The sequence below is a fragment of the Siphateles boraxobius genome, unplaced genomic scaffold, assembly GCF_051911475.1.
Source record: "Siphateles boraxobius isolate OS27281-9 unplaced genomic scaffold, OSU_SipBor_1 519, whole genome shotgun sequence".
NCBI classification, from domain to species: domain Eukaryota; kingdom Metazoa; phylum Chordata; class Actinopteri; order Cypriniformes; family Leuciscidae; genus Siphateles; species Siphateles boraxobius.
This window is the reverse complement of record NW_027509163.1, coordinates 1,177-20,865: the sequence shown is the minus strand read 5'-3', so window position 1 is coordinate 20,865 and position 19,689 is coordinate 1,177. Positions and strand designations below refer to the sequence as shown.

At 39.4% G+C, this 19,689-nt stretch overlaps 1 long non-coding RNA gene across 1 annotated transcript; it reads right to left on the bottom strand.

The window, feature by feature from the left end:
• Window positions 1–1,406: 1,406 nt before the first annotated feature.
• LOC143713523 (uncharacterized) lies at window positions 1,407–13,742 on the bottom strand. The gene is made up of 4 exons (XR_013195106.1): window positions 13,701–13,742; window positions 3,770–3,831; window positions 2,967–3,580; window positions 1,407–1,429 (listed from the first exon to the last, which is right to left on the bottom strand). It is a non-coding gene; the product is annotated as an uncharacterized LOC143713523 (long non-coding RNA).
• Between the last annotated feature and the right edge of the window lie 5,947 nt (window positions 13,743–19,689).

Below are 19,689 nucleotides of genomic sequence, written 5' to 3'. Positions count from 1 at the left end.
CAACCACCCAAAATACCTTAAAACACCCTAGCAACACCATAGCAACCACCCAAAATACCCTAGAAACACCATAGCAACCACCCAGAACACCCTAGCAACTGCCTAGCAACCACCCATAACACCATAGCAACCACCCAAAATAGCCTAGAACAACCTAGCAACACCATAGCAACTACCCAGAACACCCTAGCAACTGCCTAGCAACCACCCAGAACACCCTAGCAACCACCCAAAATACCTTAAATCACCCTAGCAACACCATAGAAACCACCCAAAATACCCTAGCAACCACTAGAACACCCTAGCAACTGCCTAGCAACCACCCAGAACACCCTAGCAACCACCCAAAATACCCTAGAACACCTTAGCAACACCATAGCAACCACCCAGAACACCTTAGCAACCACCCAAAATACCTTAAAACATCCTAGCAACACCATAGCAACCACCCAAAAAAGCCTAGAACACCCTAGCAACACCATAGCAACCACCCAGAACACCCTAGCAACTGCCTAGCAACCACCCTGAACACCCTAGCAACCACCCTGAACACCCTGGCAACCACCCTGAACACCCTGGCAACCACCCAAAATACCTTAAATCACCCTAGCAACACCATAGCAACCACCCAAAATACCCTAGAACACCCTAGCAACACCATAGCAACCACCCAGAACACCCTAGCAACCACCCAAAATACCTTAAAACACCCTAGCAACACCATAGCAACCACCCAAAATACCTTACAACACCCTAGCAACACCATAGCTACCACCCAGAACACCCTAGCAACTGCCTCGCAACCACCCAGAACACCCTATCAACCACCCAGAACACCCTAGCAACTAATATAAACTTCAAACTACTTTAAAATTCAAACTAATTTAAACTTTAAACTTATTTAAAATTTAAACTAATTTAAACTATAAACTAATTTAAACTTCAAACTACTTTATACTTCTTCAAACTTTCTGGTCCAAACTTTCACAAGCCAACTTAAAGTTTGTCTCGACGAACTTTTTCTAGTTAAGTTGGCTTGTGAGAGCCAACTTACTGAAATCCTATTTAAACTTATTATTACTATTATTCTTTTTATTACCACTAAAATTTTTGACTCTAACTCCTCCTAGAGCTTTAACTCTACAAACTCCAAACTCGGCTCAGACACTCAGACTGTTCTGACTTAGTGTGCTATATCTTTTCTAACTGATCGGGCTTACGGTTTTCCTAAAAATGACGATCAAACTCGGAAAAAACTCCCATTGACTTAACATTGCGATATGTTCAGATTTTCAAACTCCCCAACTGTCAAAAATTCAAATCTAAATACCTTGAAGCCCTAGACTGAATCAAACTGCCATTCTATATACTATGAGCCATTGAGACTCATTTAAACTAATAAACTCATATATCTATGACACTTATCTATCTACACTTAAACTCTTTAACTCATAATAAATTAATAAACTCTAAACTTGAACTCTTAGACTAATTTAAAATTATAAACTCTAAACTCATAAACTCATACACTTATAAACTCATACACTTATAAACTCATGAATTCAAACTCTTATGAACTCAAACTCATAAATTAATAAACTCTGAACTCTTACTCATTTAAACTTATAAACTCTAAACTCATAAACTCGTACACTTATAAACTCATGAATTCATACACTTATGAACTCAAACTGATAAATTAATAAACTCTGAACTCTTACTCATTTAAACTTATAAACTCTAAACTCATAAACTCGTACACATAAACTCATAAACTTATAAACTCATGAATTCATACACTTATGAATTTTCATAAATTCATTAAATTCATAAATAGTTCACCATAGCAACCACCCAGAACACCCTATCAACTGCCTAGCAACCACCCAAAATACCATACAACACCCAGAACACCCTAGCAACCAACAAAAATACCTTAAAAAACCCTAGCAACACCATAGCAACCACCCAAAATACCCTAGAACACCCTAGCAACTGCCTAGCAACCACCCAGAACACCCTAACAACCACCCAAAATACCTTAAAACACCCTAGCAACACCATAGCAACCACCCAAAATACCCTAGAACACCCTAGCAACTGCCTAGCAACCCCCAGAACACCCTAGCAACTGCCTAGCAACCACCCAGAACACCCTAGCAACCACCCAAAATACCTTAAATCACCCTAGCAACACCATAGCAACCACCCAAAATACCCTAGAACACCCCTAGCAACACCCTAGCAACTACCAGAAAACCCTAGCAACTGCCTAGCAACCACCCAGAACACCCTAGCAACCACCCAAAATACCTTAAACATCCTAGCAACACCATAACAACCACATAAAAAACCTAGAACACCCTAGCAACACCCTAGCAACCACCAGAACACCCAAAATACCTTAAAACACCTTAGCAACACCATAGCAACCACACAAAATACCTTAGAACACCCTAGCAAAACCATAGCAACCACCCAAAATACCTTAAATCACCCTAGCAACACCATAGCAACCACCCAAAATACCCTAGAACACCCTAGCAACCACCCAGAACATCCTAGCAACCACCCAAAATACCTTAAAACACCCTAGCAACACCCTAGCAACCACCCAGGACACCCTAGCAACCACCCAAAATACCTTAGAACACCCTAGCAACACCATAGCAACCACCCACAATACCTTAGGACACCCTAGCAACACCATAGCAACCACCCAGAACGCCCTAGCAACAGCCTAGCAACCACCTAAAATACCCTAAAACACCCTAGCAACACTATAGCAACCACCCAAAATATCCTAGAACCACCTAGCAACACCATAGCAACCACCCAAAATACCTCAGAACACCCTAGAAACACTCTAGCAACCCCAGAACACCCTAGCAACTGCCTAGCACACCATTCTATATACTATATGAGCCATTGAGACTCATTTAAACTAATAAACTCATCTATGACACTCATCTCTCTATGTATCTATCTATCTATCTATCTATCTATCTATCAATCTATCTATCTATCTACCCATTCTTTTTTTTAAATCTTTCTTTCTCTCTCTTTTTCTTTCTCTCTTTCTTTCATTCTTACTAATCTTTCTATCATCTAACTATTTCTATCTATCTATCATCTGACTATTTTATCTATCTATCTATCTATCTATCATCTGATTATTTTATCTATCTATCGATCTTTTTCTTTCTTTCTAACTAATCTATATTTTGTTCTTTTTTTCTAACTAATCCTTCTTTCTTTCTTACTAATCTTTCTTTCTTTCTAACTAATCTATCTTTCTTTCTATCTTTCTTTATTTTAACTAATCTATCTTTCTTTCTTTTCTAACTAATCTATCTTTCTTTCTTTCTTTCTTTTCTAACTAATCTATTTCTTTCTAACTAATCTTTCTTTCTTTCTTTCTTTCTTTCTTTCTTTCTTTCTAACTAATCTTTCTTTCTTTCTTTCTTTCTTTCTTTCTAACTAATCTTTCTTTCTAACTAATCTTTCTATCTTTCTTTCTTTCTTTGTTTCTAATCTTTCTTTCTAACTTTCTTTCTTTCTAACTAATCTTTCTTTCTTTCTCTTTCTTTCTAACTAATCTTTCTTTCTAACTAATCTTTCTTTCTTTCTAATCTTTCTTTCTAACTTTCTTTCTTTCTTTCTAACTAATCTTTCTTTCTAACTAATCTTTCTTTCTTTCTTTTCTAACTAATCTATTTTTTTCTTACTAATCTTTCTTTCTAACTAATTTTCTTTCTTTCTTTCTAACTAATCTTTCTTTCTAACTAATCTTTCTATCTTTCTTTCTTTCTAATCTTTCTTTCTTACTTCCTTTCTTTCTTTCTAACTAATCTTTCTTTCTCTCTTTCTCTCTTTCTAATCTTTCTTTCTAACTAATCTTTCTTTCTTTCTTTTCTAACTAATCTATTTCTTTCTAACTAATCTTTCTTTCTAACTAATCTTTCTTTCTTTCTAATCTTTCTTTCTAACTTCCTTTCTTTCTTTCTTTTCTAACTAATCTATTTCTTTCTAACTAATCTTTCTTTTTCTAACTAATCTTTCTAACTAATCTTTCTATCTATCTTTCTCTCTTTCTTTCTAATCTTTCTTTCTTTCTTTCTAACTAATTTTACTTTCTATCTTTCTTTCTAACTAATCTTTCTTTCTAACTAATCTTTCTTTCTTTCTAACTAATCTTTCTATCTTTCTAACTAATCTTTCTATCTTTCTTTCTTTCTCTCTTTCTAATCTTTCTTTCTAACTAATCTTTCTTTCTTTCTTTCTTTTCTAACTAATCTATTTCTTTCTAACTAATCTTTCTTTCTTTCTTTCTAACTAATCTTTCTATCTTTCTTTCTTTCTAATCTTTCTTTCAATCTTTCTTTCTTTCTTTCTAACTAATCTTCCTTTCTAACTTTCTTTCATTCTAACTAATCTTTCTTTCTAACTAATATTTCTTTCTTTCTAACTAATCTTTCTCTCTTTCTTTCTTTCTCTCTTTCTTTCTAACTAATCTTTCTATCTATCTTTCTCTCTTTCTTTCTAACTAATCTTTCTATCTATCATTCTTTCTTTTTAGCAACCACCCAAAATACCTTAAAACACCCTAGCAACACCATAGCAACCACCCAAAATACCCTAGAACACCCTAGCAACCCCCAGAACACCCTAGCAACTGCCTAGCAACCACCCAGAACACCCTAGCAACCACCCAAAATACCCTAAATCACCCTAGCAACACCATAGCAACCACCCAAAATACCCTAGAACACCCTAGCAACACCATAGCAACCACCCAGAACACCCTAGCAACCACCCAAAATACCTTAGAACATCCTAGCAACATCATAGCAACCACCTAAAATACCTTAGAACACCCTAGCAACACCATAGCAACCCCCAGAACACCCTAGCAACTGCCTAGCAACCACCCAGAACACCCTAGCAACCACCCAAAATACCTTAAATCACCCTATCGACACCATATCGACCACCCAAAATACCCTAGAACACCCTAGCAACACCATAGCAACCACCCTGAACACCCTAGCAACCACCCAAAATACCTTAGAACACCCTAGCAACATCATAGCAACCACCTAAAATACCTTAGAACACCCTAGCAACACCATAGCAACCACCCAGAACACCCTAGCAACCACTCAAAATACCTTAGGTATTTTGGGATGACTGGCAGGATGACTTCCTGCTCAGCTACTGTTCGGACGCTCTCGCTTACTGCTCCGCACTTTGCTCTATCGCTTTTATATTTCTATATTTTATCTCCTTTTATCACCTAATTTTAACTTTTTAACAGCAAATCAGCACAGTGCTCAAATGCTTGGATTACTACAAAAAAAAGCAGAATTATTTTATTCGACCAGCCTCCCACTGAAAGCTTACATTCCGGGGAAGAGAAAACACAACTGCCTACATTCATAAGGATAAGAAAATGCCTCCTCTGGCTGCTCCAACTGCCACAGACTTTTACAAAGGATTGCAATTCTTGAAACAAAGTTAATTGCGGGACCACCAAACCAAACGGAACACACAACAGAGCTTCGTCATGGATGTCCTCAGCATACAGCCGGTGAGTCCCATGAATCTAGTGCTTCTCGACAGGCCATACTGAGTGTAGAGAAACAAGCCAATCGACTTACTAATCGATGGCACAAACAGGGTGCAAGACCCAAAGGCACTCGAGACATCAGATTGTCACGAGCATCACATATTACTGCAGTAGCATCCTCTACCCCAGATACGGCTCTGACAAGGACTGCAAACACTGGTCTCCTACCACCGCCTATACATCTTGAGAACAGATTTGAAGTATTAATGAATGAGGAATCCCCAAATTTGATGAATGTGATCGAACACAGACTGAATCAGCCAGTAGCTAACACTGATGCTAACTGGGGCTCAAGGTCGAGCAGACAGCGGCACTCAGCTCAGAGCGCAGCCGGGCCCAGGACTCTGATAGTGGGCGAAACATTAATCAGAAACATTAATAGCAGGGATACAACAACGTGCTGCCTTCCACAAGCAACAACATCTGATGTAAACAGAGAACTTCAGAACATTTTGATGAAACATAAGACTGCAAATCGACTCATCATTCATGTGGGGAAGAATGATATTCATAAAGAGCAGTCGGAACTTCTTAAAAAGGATTTCAATGAACTTTTTGAAACACTTAAAAGACTGAAAGTTCAGACATTCATCAGTGGACCACTCCCAGCAAGAGGAACAAACAGGTTTTCACGGTTGCTTGGGCTTAATACATGGCTGCAAAAAACTGCAATATAAAAGGAGTGAACTTTATTGACAACTTCAATCTTTTCTGGAGTCAGAGGCAACTGTTTCAACAGGATGGCCACCACCCAAACAAACTTGGTTCAAGAGTGCTAAAGGACAATATCTACTTCTCCCTCCGTCATCCTTCTGCAATGTGTGCCAATCCACTCAACCTGAATGGCACACACACACCTGGATACAGTATGAATGACCACAGGATTTCACTTCAGCACCTGAATGGACATGCGGTTGACACATCACACAAGGACAGTGATAACACCACTCAGCCACAACAACCTCTGCTCACGGACACAATCTCAGCTGAGCCCTGCCCACAGAGCTCACCACAGACAGACTGTGACTTACTAGCACTTCTCCAAGATACAGCACCCAAGGACGACTTTCTGGAAAACACCCAGGGAAACCAGGACAGCATATTACAGCCTCATATTACAGCCTCCAATAACACCAGAGCAAACACCCCACTCACCGGAAACGTTATCTCTCTCTCCAGCATCTCCACTTCTGTGCTTCTCAGAGAAAATGGAACAACTAGTGCATGCTGGAACTAGACTATCCCACTCTTTTGCTGCGAGCCCCCAGATACCAACCAAAAAACGTCAGGCCCCACAACCACCAAAGCCTGCGGGCCCAGCTCGCCCTCCCCCTCCTCCTGTGAGAGCTCTTCGGCCTCTGCCACAGCGCCAGGGCCCACACCCTCCTCCGGCGGCTCGAGGTGAACCAAAAACAACTGATACCAGCTCTCAGTGATATGTGTCGGGTCCCCGCTATGATAACAATAACTTTCTCAAATGTTTACAGAACAAGCGGGAACCCAGTGTGCCTGTATCTTTTTATTGCTGTTCGATTACATGATAGAAAGTCTAAGGCCTTCAAAAGCCGTACAGCAAACCCATCTAATCTGGTGCCTATTACACGACATACTAAGATTGCTGTGGGGACAAAAAGTAAGACTGTTAAGTTAGCACTTTTAAACATCCGCTCACTTAAAAATAAATCACTTATAGTCAACGACTTAATAACCACATACAACCTGGATTTTATGTTGCTAAATGAAACTTGGCTAGAAGAAAGTTGCAGTGCAACAGTCCTCAATGAAACAGCCCCTCCTAACTTTACTTTTATGAGTGTCTGCAGAGCTGTCAGAAGAGGCGGAGGTTTAGCTGCTCTTTATAAAGATGTCTATCAATGTAAGCAAATATCATTTGGGAAATACCCGTCTTTCGAATATCTGGGTATTGTGTTAAAAGGTGCTCCACGCATTTTACTTATCATTGTTTACAGGCCTCCAAAATACTCTCCAGCTTTTGCTGAGAACTTAACAGAACTGCTATCAACAATTTCCTCAGAGTTTGACTGCTTTGCCATTGCTGGAGATTTTAACATTCACATAGATAATCCAGAAAACAATATGGCAAAAGAAATCAAAACTGTTTTAAAAACGTTTGATCTGACTCAGCATGTACATGGACCCACACATAATCGTGGACACACTCTAGATTTACTTATCAGTAAGGGTCTGAACATTTCATCAATTGTTATTAAGGATGTAGCACTGTCTGATCATTTCTGTATTTTCTTTGATATATTGATCTCTCCTGCCATTGAAGCTAGATCTGTGTCTGTCAAGAAGAGATGCTTAAATGAGAACACTAGTGTACTATTTATGAAGGCTATATCTTTAACACCAAGCTTATCTGCTGACTCTGTTGATTTTCTCCTTGATTCTTTTAACTCAAAAGTTAAGAGTGTAATTGATGATATTGCTCCTGTGAAAGTCAGGAAGAAGAGTGGCAGACAAAAAGCACCTTGGAGAAACTCAACAGCAGTGCAAAATATGAAAAGACAATGCAGAAAAGTAGAGCGCATGTGGCGGAAGACAAAACTTGTAGTCCATTATAACATCTACAAAGACAGCATCCATGCTTTCAATAAGGAACTAGGCAAAGCTAGACAGACTTTCTTCTCGAATATTATAAACAGCAATAAAAACAACGCGCGCACTCTTTTTGCTACTGTAGAGAGACTGACAAACCCCCCAAGCCAGATTCCCAGTGAAATGCTCTCAGTGAGAAAGTGCAGTGAGTTTGCTTCTTTCTTCTCTGAGAAAATCAATAATATCAGAAAGGTGATCAGCTCATCCTTGAGTTGCGCTGGGGTCAGGCAGATCAGACAACAGCCTGAGAAAGTAGCCACTATGTCTGATTTCGAAGAAATTGATGGCAAAATTTTGAAAGAAACCGTACAGCACCTAAAAACATCAACCTGCGCCCTTGACACACTTCCCACATCTTTTTTCAAAAATGTGTTACACAGCTTAGAAGCAGATCTCCTAGAAGTGGTAAATGCCTCACTTCTCTCTGGGAGTTTTCCGACCTTCCTGAAAACTGCTGTTGTCAAGCCCCTCCTTAAAAAGAGCAATCTGGATAAGACCATATTAAACAATGTAAGGAACTCAGCTTTTTGGAAATATTAATAATCAATAATATCTTGTTATTATTAATTATAAATATTTGGGTCAGTTAATTGGATTAACTTGATGTGGCTGAATTAATATTACAATCAATTAATCAGTTCTTCCAACGAACTCATTTGATTTATTAATTTATTCTAATAAAGGGTATCTTCCATGGCCACCGAAGAATAATTATTTCTTCGCCTGTACAGTACTTTGAGCCAGTAGCAAAAACCGTGATCGTAAAGTGACTTGTATTGCAAACAAAACAGAACCAAATACATATTATGTACAAGTTTTATTAACTAAATATAGATATTTATATGAATATAAATAAACTAAACAACATACACACATGAATACATAAATAGGTTAGTGATAGGATGAAATTGGAAACCGGAAGAGGGTCTATGAGAAGAACCATCAGAATTTCATTTTCACATTTCATTGAATTGAATACTTACATTTGTAATGGGAACAATTCTTGAAGTTGTTGAAAATTGAAGTCGTTGATGGTTCCGGCAGCGTCAAGTGGAAGTTGGTTGAGCGTTCTCTTTCTCCAGGAACGCATGATTGGAAGTGAGGAAGTCAAAAGGATGGGTGATTGGAGTCGTTGTTGGTTAGAGTCTTTGTTCCAAACTCCTGAGATTGTCCTTGGTTCTTTGTGAGAGAGTCTTCTCTCTCCTGCCTGAGCCCACCTCTGGTTGGAATCGAGGCCTGCTGGGCCCTTGGGGCCCCGTGGAGGGGGAGGGGGCTCCCCAGTCTCACCAGAACAGTGTTGCGGCTGGATGAAAAAACTAAGAGAGGGAGGTCACATGTGGACTGTCTCTAATAAGGCCTGGAGAAGATCCTCCCCTAAGGGTTGAACTCGACCAATCAGAAAGGGGACATGTCTGAGAGGGAAAGTGGCTCTTAGTTGATTTACGGATCTTTGTCCCATAATATGATTATACCTTCATTAATGCTAAAATAGCTATAACACATCCACACTGCATTCTAGAAGAAGGTGATGTACATCAAAGTGTGAGTCATTAAATGAGGATTATTTAGGTAGGAGGCATTATACAGGTGAGGTTACAGTGATCGTTAGTTGGTTGTATACCAGGATACATACCATAATATATACCTAATAGTACACGAGACAGTAAACCATTTACACTGTTTCTTTCACAGTTTTATGCATGTTCATTTATAGATCAGTTAGTCTATGATTAACGCAGCAAAGTCTGTTTTAAAGAGGGTTTCTGTTTCATAGTCTCTCTCTTGAGTATGTGGCCACATTCCTCGGAGGTCGTAAAATCTCCTTATCATGCCCTGTAACATGACACTGTTTCTTTCACTGTGTTTGTTCATTTGGGCTGTGTGAGGAGTTTCATAAACCTTTGTATATAATGAATAAATAGTATTTGTCTGATTGGTCCATACCCTACAACAACTATAGACCGATCTCAAATCTTCCTTTCATAGGCAAGATCATTGAAAAAGTTGTCTTCAATCAGCTGAACAAATTCTTAAGCTCGAATGGATACTTTGACCATTTTCAATCTGATTTCCGACCGCACCACAGTACAGAGACAGCGCTCATAAAGATAATAAATGATATTCGCTTAAATACTGATACAGGCAAATTATCAGTGCTGGTACTACTCGACCTCAGTGCTGCATTTGACACTGTCGATCACAAAATACTTCTTGACAGGCTGGAAAACTGGGTCGGGCTTTCTGGGATAGTCCTAAAATGGTTCAGGTCATACTTAGGAGGCAGAGGTTATTATGTGAGTATAGGAGACCATAAGTCTGAGTGGACATCCATGACATGCGGAGTCCCTCAAGGCTCAATTCTAGCGCCACTCCTATTCAACCTGTACATGCTCCCAATGAGCCAAATAATGAGAAGGAACCAAATCGCTTACCATAGCTATGCAGACGACACACAGCTCTACTTATCCCTATCGCCTAACAATTACAGCCCCATTGACTCCCTTTGCCAATGCATTGATGAAGTAAACAATTGGATGTGCCAAAACTTTCTCCAGTTAAACAAAGACAAAACTGAAGTCATTGCGTTTGGAAACAAAGATGAAGTTCTCAAGGTGAACGCATACCTTCAGTCTAGGGGTCAAACAACTAAAAATCAAGTCAGGAATCTGGGTGTGTCTCTAGAGTCAGACCTTAGTTTCAGTAGTCATGTCAAAGCAATAACTAAATCAGCATACTATCACCTGAAAAACATTGCAAGAATTAGATGCTTTGTTTCCAGTCAAGACTTAGAAAAACTTGTGCATGCTTTCATCACCAGTAGGGTGGATTATTGTAATGGACTTCTCACTGGCCTTCCCAAAAAGACCATAAGACAGTTGCAGCTCATACAGAACGCTGCTGCTAGGATTCTGAGCAGAACCAGAAAATATGAACACATCACACCAGTACTCAGGTCTTTACACTGGCTGCCAGTTACATTTAGGATTGATTTTAAAGTATTATTACTGGTATATAAATCATTCAATGGCCTAGGACCTAAATACATTGCAGATATGCTCACTGAATATAAACCCAACAGATCACTCAGATCATTAGGATCACATCGGCTAGAAATACCAAGGGTTCACTCTAAGCATGGCGAGTCTGCTTTTAGCTATTATGCCAGCCGCAGCTGGAACCAGCTTCCAGAAGAGATTAGATGTGCTCCTACAGTAGTCACATTCAAATCCAGACTCAAAACACATCTGTTTAGCTGTGCATTTACTGAATGAGCACTGTGCCACTGTTCGTCCGACTGTTTGCACTGTATTTTATTTTATGTTTTAATTACTCTGATTTCATGTGATTATTTCTGTATTTTATCTTTTATTCTAAACTGTTTTAAGTATTCTGATTTCTTTTGATTATTTTAATTTCTTCTATGTAAAGCACTTTGAATTACCATTGTGTATGAAATGTGCTATATAAATAAACTTGCCTTGCCTTGCCTTGCCTTAGAACACCCTAGCAACACAATAGAAACCACCTAAAATACCTTAGAACACCCTAGCAACCACCCAAAACACCATAGCAACCACCCAGAACACCCTAGCAACCACTCAAAATACCTTAGCATCCGCCTAGCGACCACCCATAACACCCTGGGGACCCAATAACAACCACCCAAAATACCATAGAATACCCTAGCAACACCATAGCAACCACCCAGCACACCCTAGCAACTGCCTAGCAACCACCCATAACACCCTAGCAACCACCCAAAATACCTTAAATCACCCTAGCAACACCATAGCAACCACCCACAATACCCTAGAACACCATAGCAACACCCTAGCAACTGCCTAGCAACCACCCAGAACACCCTAGCAACCACCCAAATTACCTTAAATCACCCTAGCAACACCATAGCAACCACCCAGAACACCCTAGCAACCACCCAAAATACCTTAAAACATCCTAGCAACACCATAGCAACCACCCAAAAAAGCCTAGAACACCATAGCAACCATCCAGAACACCCTAGCAACTGCCTAGCAACAACCCAGAACACCCTAGAAACCACCCAAAAAACAGCCTAGCAACACCATAGCAACCACCCAGAACACCCTAGCAACTGCCTAGCAACCACCCAGGACACCCTGGCAACCACCCAAAATACCTTAAATCACCCTAGCAACACCATAGCAACCACCCAAAATACCCTAGAACACCCTAGCAACCACCCATAACACCCTAGCAACCACCCAAAATACCTTAAAACACCCTAGCATCACCATAGAAACCACCCAAAATTCCTTACAACACCCTAGCAACACCATAGCAACCACCCAGAACACCCTAGCAACTGCCTGGCAACCACCCAGAACACCCTAGCAACCACCCAGAACACCCTAGCAACTAATATAAACTTCAAACTAATTTAAACTATAAACTAATTTAAACTTCAAACTACTTCAAACTTCAAACTACTTTAAACTTCAAACTACTTTAAACTTCAAACTACTTTAAACTTCAAACTACTTTAAACTTTAAACTAATTTAAACTTCTAACTACTTTTAACTTTAAACTAATTTAAACTTATTTAAACTTTAAACTAATTTAAACTATAAACTAATTTAAACTTCAAACTACTTTAAACTAATTTCAACTTCAAACTACTTTAAAATTCAAACTAATTTAAACTTTAAACTAATTTAAACTTCTTCAAACTTATTGGTCCAAACTTTCACAAGCCAACTTAAAGTTTGTCTCGACGAACTTTTTCTAGTTATTATTATTCTTCGGAGCGGAAAAAAATCTGACTCTAACTCCTCCTAGAGCTTTAACTCCACATACTCCAAACTCGGCTCAGACACTCAAACTGTTCTGACTCGAGTTGCTATATCTTTTCTAACTGATCGGACTAACGGTTTTCTTAAAAATTCATATTAAAACTCATAAAAATCCCATTGACTTTCATTGCAACAGTTCAAATTGAGCCAAGACTACGGTGGCCCAGTAGTGCACAACAAATAAACTCAAATCTAAACTCCTTGAAACCCTAGACTCAATTAAACTACCATTCTATATGTACTAATAGATCTATCTATCTATCTATCTATCTATCTATCTATGTAATAATCTATCTTTCTTTCTAACTAATCTTTCTTTCTTTCTTTCTAACTAATCTATCTTTCTTTCTTTCTAACTAATCTATCTTTCCTTCTTTCTTTCTAACTTATCTTTCTTTTTTCTTTCTAAATAATCTTTCTTTCTAACTATTCTTTCTTTCATTCTAACTAAACTTTCTTTCTTTCTTTTTCTTTCTAATTAATCGAACTAATCCATTTTTCTTTCTTTCTAACTTATCCATCTTCCTTTCTTTCTAACTTATCCATCTTTCTTTCTTTCTAACTTATCCATCTTTCTTTCTTTCTAACTAATCCTTCTTTCTGTCTTTCTTTCTACCTAATCTTTCTTTCTACCTAATCTTTCTATCTTTCTTTCTCTCTAACTAATCTTTATTTCTTTCTAACTAATCTTTTTCATGAATTTGAACTTATGAACTCATGAATTTATACAATTATGAATTTTCCTAAATTCATACACTTATGAACTTTTAAATTCATAAATAGTTCACCATAGCAACCACCCAGAACACCCTAGCAACCACCCAAAATACCTTACAACACCCTAGCAACACCATAGCAACCACCCAGAACACCCTAGCAACCACCCAAAACACCCTAGCAACCACCCAGAACACATTAAAACACCCTAGCAACACCATAGCAACCACCCAGAACACCCTAGCAATCGCCTAGCAACCACACAGAACACCCTAGCAACCATCCAGAACACCCTAGCAACTGCCTAGCAACCACCCAAAATACCTTACAACACCATAGCAACCACCCAAACTACCATAGAACACCCTAGCAACACCATAGCAACCACCCAAAACACCATAGCAACTGCCTAGCAACGGCACAAAATACCTTAAAACACCCTAGCAACACCATAGCAACCACCCAAAATAGCCTAGAACACCATAGCAACACCATAGCAACCACCAAGAACACCATAGAACACCCAAGCAACCATCTAGAACACCCTAAAAACCGCCTAAGAACTACCCAGAACACCCTAGCAACTGCTTAGCAACTACCCAGAACACCTTAAAACACCCTAGCAACACCATAGCAACCACCCAGAACACCCTAGCAACTGCCTGGCAACCACCCAGAACACCCTAGCAACCACCCAAAATACCTCAAAACACCCTAGCAACACCATAGCAACCACCCAAAATAGCCTAGAACACCCTAGCAACACCATAGCAACCACCCAGAACACCCTAGCAACCACCCAAAATACCTTAAAACACCCTATTAACACCCTAGCAACCACCCAAAATAGCCTTAAGCACACTAAGAACACCATAGCACCCCCCAGAACACCCTAGCAACTGCCTAGTAACCTCCCAGAACGCCCTAGCAACCACCCAAAATACCTTAAAACACCCTAGCAACACCCTAGCAACCAAGCAAAATACTCTAGAACACCATAGCAACCACCCAAAATACCTTACAACACCCTAGCAACTGCCTAGCAACCACCTAGAACACCCTAGCAACCACCCAAAATGCCTTAGCAACCACCCAGCAACCACCAGAACACCTTGGCAGCCCACTAGAAACACCTTAGCAACCTTAAATTACTTTAAACTACTTTAAACTACTTTAAACTTTAAACTATTTAAAACTTTAAACTACGTTAAACTACTTTAAACTAATTTAAACTTTAAACTATTTTAAACTTTAAAATAATTTAAACTTCAAACTACTTTAAAATTCAAACTAATTTAAACTTCAAACTACTTTAAACTTCTTCAAACTTTCTGGTCAAAACTTCAAACTACTTTAAAATTCAAACTAATTTAAACTTCAAACTACTTTAAACTTCTTCAAACTTTCTGGTCAAAACTTTCAAAAGTCAACTTAAAAAAAAATTCTGACTCTAACTCCTCCTAGAGCTTTAACTCCACATACTCCAAACTCGGCTCAGACACTCAAACTGTTCTGACTCGAGTTGCTATATCTTTTCTAACTGATCGGACTAACGGTTTTCTTAAAAATTAATATTAAAACTCATAACAATCCCATTGACTTTCATTGCAACAGTTCAAATTGAGCCAAGACTACGGTGGCCCAGTAGTGCACAACAAATAAACTCAAATCTAAACTCCTTGAAACCCTAGACTCAATTAAACTACCATTCTATATGTACTAATGAACTTATCTATCTATCTAATAATCTATCTTTCTTTCTAACTAATCTTTCTTTCATTCTTTCTAACTAATCTATCTTTCTTTCTAACTAATCTATCTTTCCTTCTTTCTTTCTAACTTATCTTTCTTTCTTTTTTCTTTCTAAATAATCTTTCTTTCTTTCTAACTATTCTTTCTTTCATTCTAACTAAACTTTCTTTCTTTCTTTTTCTTTCTAATTAATCTAACTAATCCATTTTTCTTTCTTTCTAATTTATCCATCTTCCTTTCTTTCTAACTTATCCATCTTTCTTTATTCTAACTTATCCATCTTTCTTTCTTTCTAACTAATCCTTCTTTCTGTCTTTCTTTCTTTCTTTCTTTCTTTCTACCTAATCTTTCTTTCTAACCTCTCTATCTTTCTTTCTCTCTAACTAATCTTTATTTCTTTCTAACTAATCTTTTTCATGAATTTGAACTTATGAACTCATGAATTTATACAATTATGAATTTTTCTAAATTCATTCACTTATGAACTTTTAAATTCATAAATAGTTCACCATAGCAACCACTCAGAACACCCTAGCAACCACCCAAAATACCTTACAACACCCTAGCAACACCATAGCAACCACCCAGAACACCCTAGCAACCACCCAAAACACCCTAGCAACCACCCAGAACACATTAAAACACCCTAGCAACACCATAGCAACCACCCAGAACACCCTAGCAATCGCCTAGCAACCACACAGAACACCCTAGCAACCATCCAGAACACCCTAGCAACTGCCTAGCAACCACCCAAAATACCTTACAACACCATAGCAACCACCCAAACTACCATAGAACACCCTAGCAACACCATAGCAACCACCCAAAACACCATAGCAACTGCCTAGCAACGGCACAAAATACCTTAAAACACCCTAGCAACACCATAGCAACCACCCAAAATAGCCTAGAACACCATAGCAACACCATAGCAACGACCAAGAACACCATAGAACACCCAAGCAACCATCTAGAACACCCTAGCAACCGCCTAAGAACTACCCAGAACACCCTAGCAACTGCCTAGCAACTACCCAGAACACCTTAAAACACCCTAGCAACACCATAGCAACCACCCAGAACACCCTAGCAACTGCCTGGCAACCACCCAGAACACCCTAGCAACCACCCAAAATACCTCAAAACACCCTAGCAACACCATAGCAACCACCCAAAATAGCCTAAAACACCCTAGCAACACCATAGCAACCACCCAGAACACCCTAGCAACCACCCAAAATACCTTAAAACACCCTATTAACACCCTAGCAACCACCCAAAATAGCCTTAAGCACACTAATAACACCATAGCAACCCCCAGAACACCCTAGCAACTGCCTAGCAACCTCCCAGAACGCCCTAGCAACCACCCAAAATACCTTAAAACACCCTAGCAACACCCTAGCAACCAAGCAAAATACTCTAGAACACCATAGCAACCACCCAAAATACCTTACAACACCCTAGCAACTGCCTAGCAACCACCTAGAACACCCTAGCAACCACCCAAAATGCCTTAGCAACCACCCAGCAACCACCAGAACACCTTGGCAGCCCACTAGAAACACCTTAGCAACCTTAAATTACTTTAAACTACTTTAAACTACTTTAAACTTTAAACTATTTAAAACTTTAAACTACGTTAAACTACTTTAAACTAATTTAAACTTTAAACTAATTTAAACTTTAAAATAATTTAAACTTCAAACTACTTTAAAATTCAAACTAATTTAAACTTCAAACTACTTTAAACTTCTTCAAACTTTCTGGTCAAAACTTTCAAAAGTCAACTTAAAGTTTGTCTCGACAAACTTTTTCAAGTTAGTGGTGCTTGCCAAAGGCAAGGCATCACTATTGTTATTGTGCATACTTATTATTCTTCTCATTATTATTCTGGACAAAGTTTGGCGCGTAACTCGTCCCGCAAATTTTGTCACAGACCCCTGAGTGAGGCGTCAAATCGTGCGGCTCATTGAGGAGAGGTGTGCTATGACTTTTCTAAGCGATCGGGTGTACGATGTTCGCACAGCGGACGAAAAAGCGGCCAAAGAAAAACCAATTAACTTAACATTGCGGAATGTTCAGAATTACAAATCCCAACCGACTTTTTCACACACAGACACAAAGGGCCTGACACCCCTGCATTTCTCTGCCTCTCTCTCCATCAGAGGATTTATATTATCAAGCAGCCAATAAGTAATGGTCTAAAATCCTCATAGCCTCAATCTAGCAACCAATTACAGCACCCTAGCAACCTTAGGCCATACCAAAGGCACTTTTTAATAAAGATTTTAAGAACTCTATAATAACTCTATAATAACTATCTTTTACTATGTTATAATAAATACATGCTGACATCACAGACCCCTGAGAAAGGTGTCAAATCGTGCGGCTTATTGAGGAGAGGTGTGCTACATCTTTTCTAAGAGATCGGGGGTACGGTAATTGCCCCAGGGGCAAAAAAGCGCCCATAAAAATCCCATAGACTTAACATTGCAACAAACTTTGACGAGTCATAGCTCAGAAATCAGATTTCACAGAAACGTGTGATTTGCCACATTTGAAGAGGCTGACAGGCTCTGTAAGAACATACCTCAAAATGGGGTAAAAGTTGCACCATTGGGGGCAGGAGCTGCTCAAAGATGCCCCATTGACTTACTATGGTGTAGGACGGCCCATGAAATGGGCCGTTCTACACATTGCATAGGGATTTTGTATTGAACATAGCTCTGGATCACAGTGTCATAGAGACAAGGGGACGGGCTCATTTTACTCAGATGACCAATCAGTCTCTCAGGATCATTGTGAAGCTATTAAGCCACGCCCTAGCAACCATATAGAGCACCTTAGCAACAAGTTCCATAGACTTCTATTGAAAGAGATCAAAAGGATATCTCCGGATAGAAGTGTCATAGAAACACAAGGGTGGACTCGTTTGACTCGGGGCAGTAAACAACCAATAATGAATCACCGCAACACTACGTAGCCCCTCCCTAGCAACCATTGTCGAGCACCTTAGCAACCAAAATCCATAGAGGGATATCTTCCATTCTGAATGTCACAGAGGCATGGGAGTTGGTTGGTTTATATCATTCACACTGACAATCAGCCTTTTCAGTTTCATGACTGGCAGCTACCAAGCCACTCCCTAGCAACCAAACAGAGCACCCTAGCAACCATTTTGCAAGACCTATATCTCTGCATCAGAACATTGTATAGAGATGGGGGTTGGTTCTTTTGACTCATGCTAGCAAACAGGACTTCCAACATGCTACACATGCTAGCTGTGAATAGCTACATGCTAATAGCAATTAGGTAAGTGCTAAATCATGCCAAGAAAATGCTAAGAACTCCAATAGTAACCATCTGTGACAACTACCAACCACCTAGTAACATCATAGCAACCACCTAGAATACCTTAGCAACTGCCCAGAACACCCTAGCAACCACCCAATATACCCTAGCAACTGCCTAGCAACACCATAGCAACCACCCAGAATATCCTAGCAACCACCTAGCAACATCATAGCAACCACCCAGAACACCCTAGCAACCACCCAGATCACCCTAGCAACCACCTAGCAACCTCATAGCAACCACCTAGCAACCTCATAGTAACCACTCAGAACACCCTATCAACCACCCAGAATACCCTAGCAACCGCTTAGCAACACCATAACAACCACTCAAAACACCCTAGCAACCGCCTAGCAACCACCCAGAACACCCTAGCAACGCCCCAGCAACCACCCAGAATACCCTAGCAACCACCCAAAACACCTTAGCAACCGCATAGCAGCCACTCAGAACACCCTAGCAACCACCTGAACAACATGAATAAGCCATATCTCAGCACCAGAACATAGTACAGACATGTTTGTTGGCTCGTATGCAATCATGTACCACACCCTAGCAACCGAGTGGCGATTTTTGCCACTGCAAGCACCACTTCACATTTTCTTCTGGAAATGTACATTCTAGTTATTATTATTATTCTGAGCGGAAAAAATTCTGACTCTAACTCCTTCTAGAGCTTTAACTCCACATACTCCAAACTCGGCTCAGACACTCAAACTGTTCTGACTCGAGTTGCTATATCTTTTCAGACTGATCGGACTTACGGTTTTCCTAAA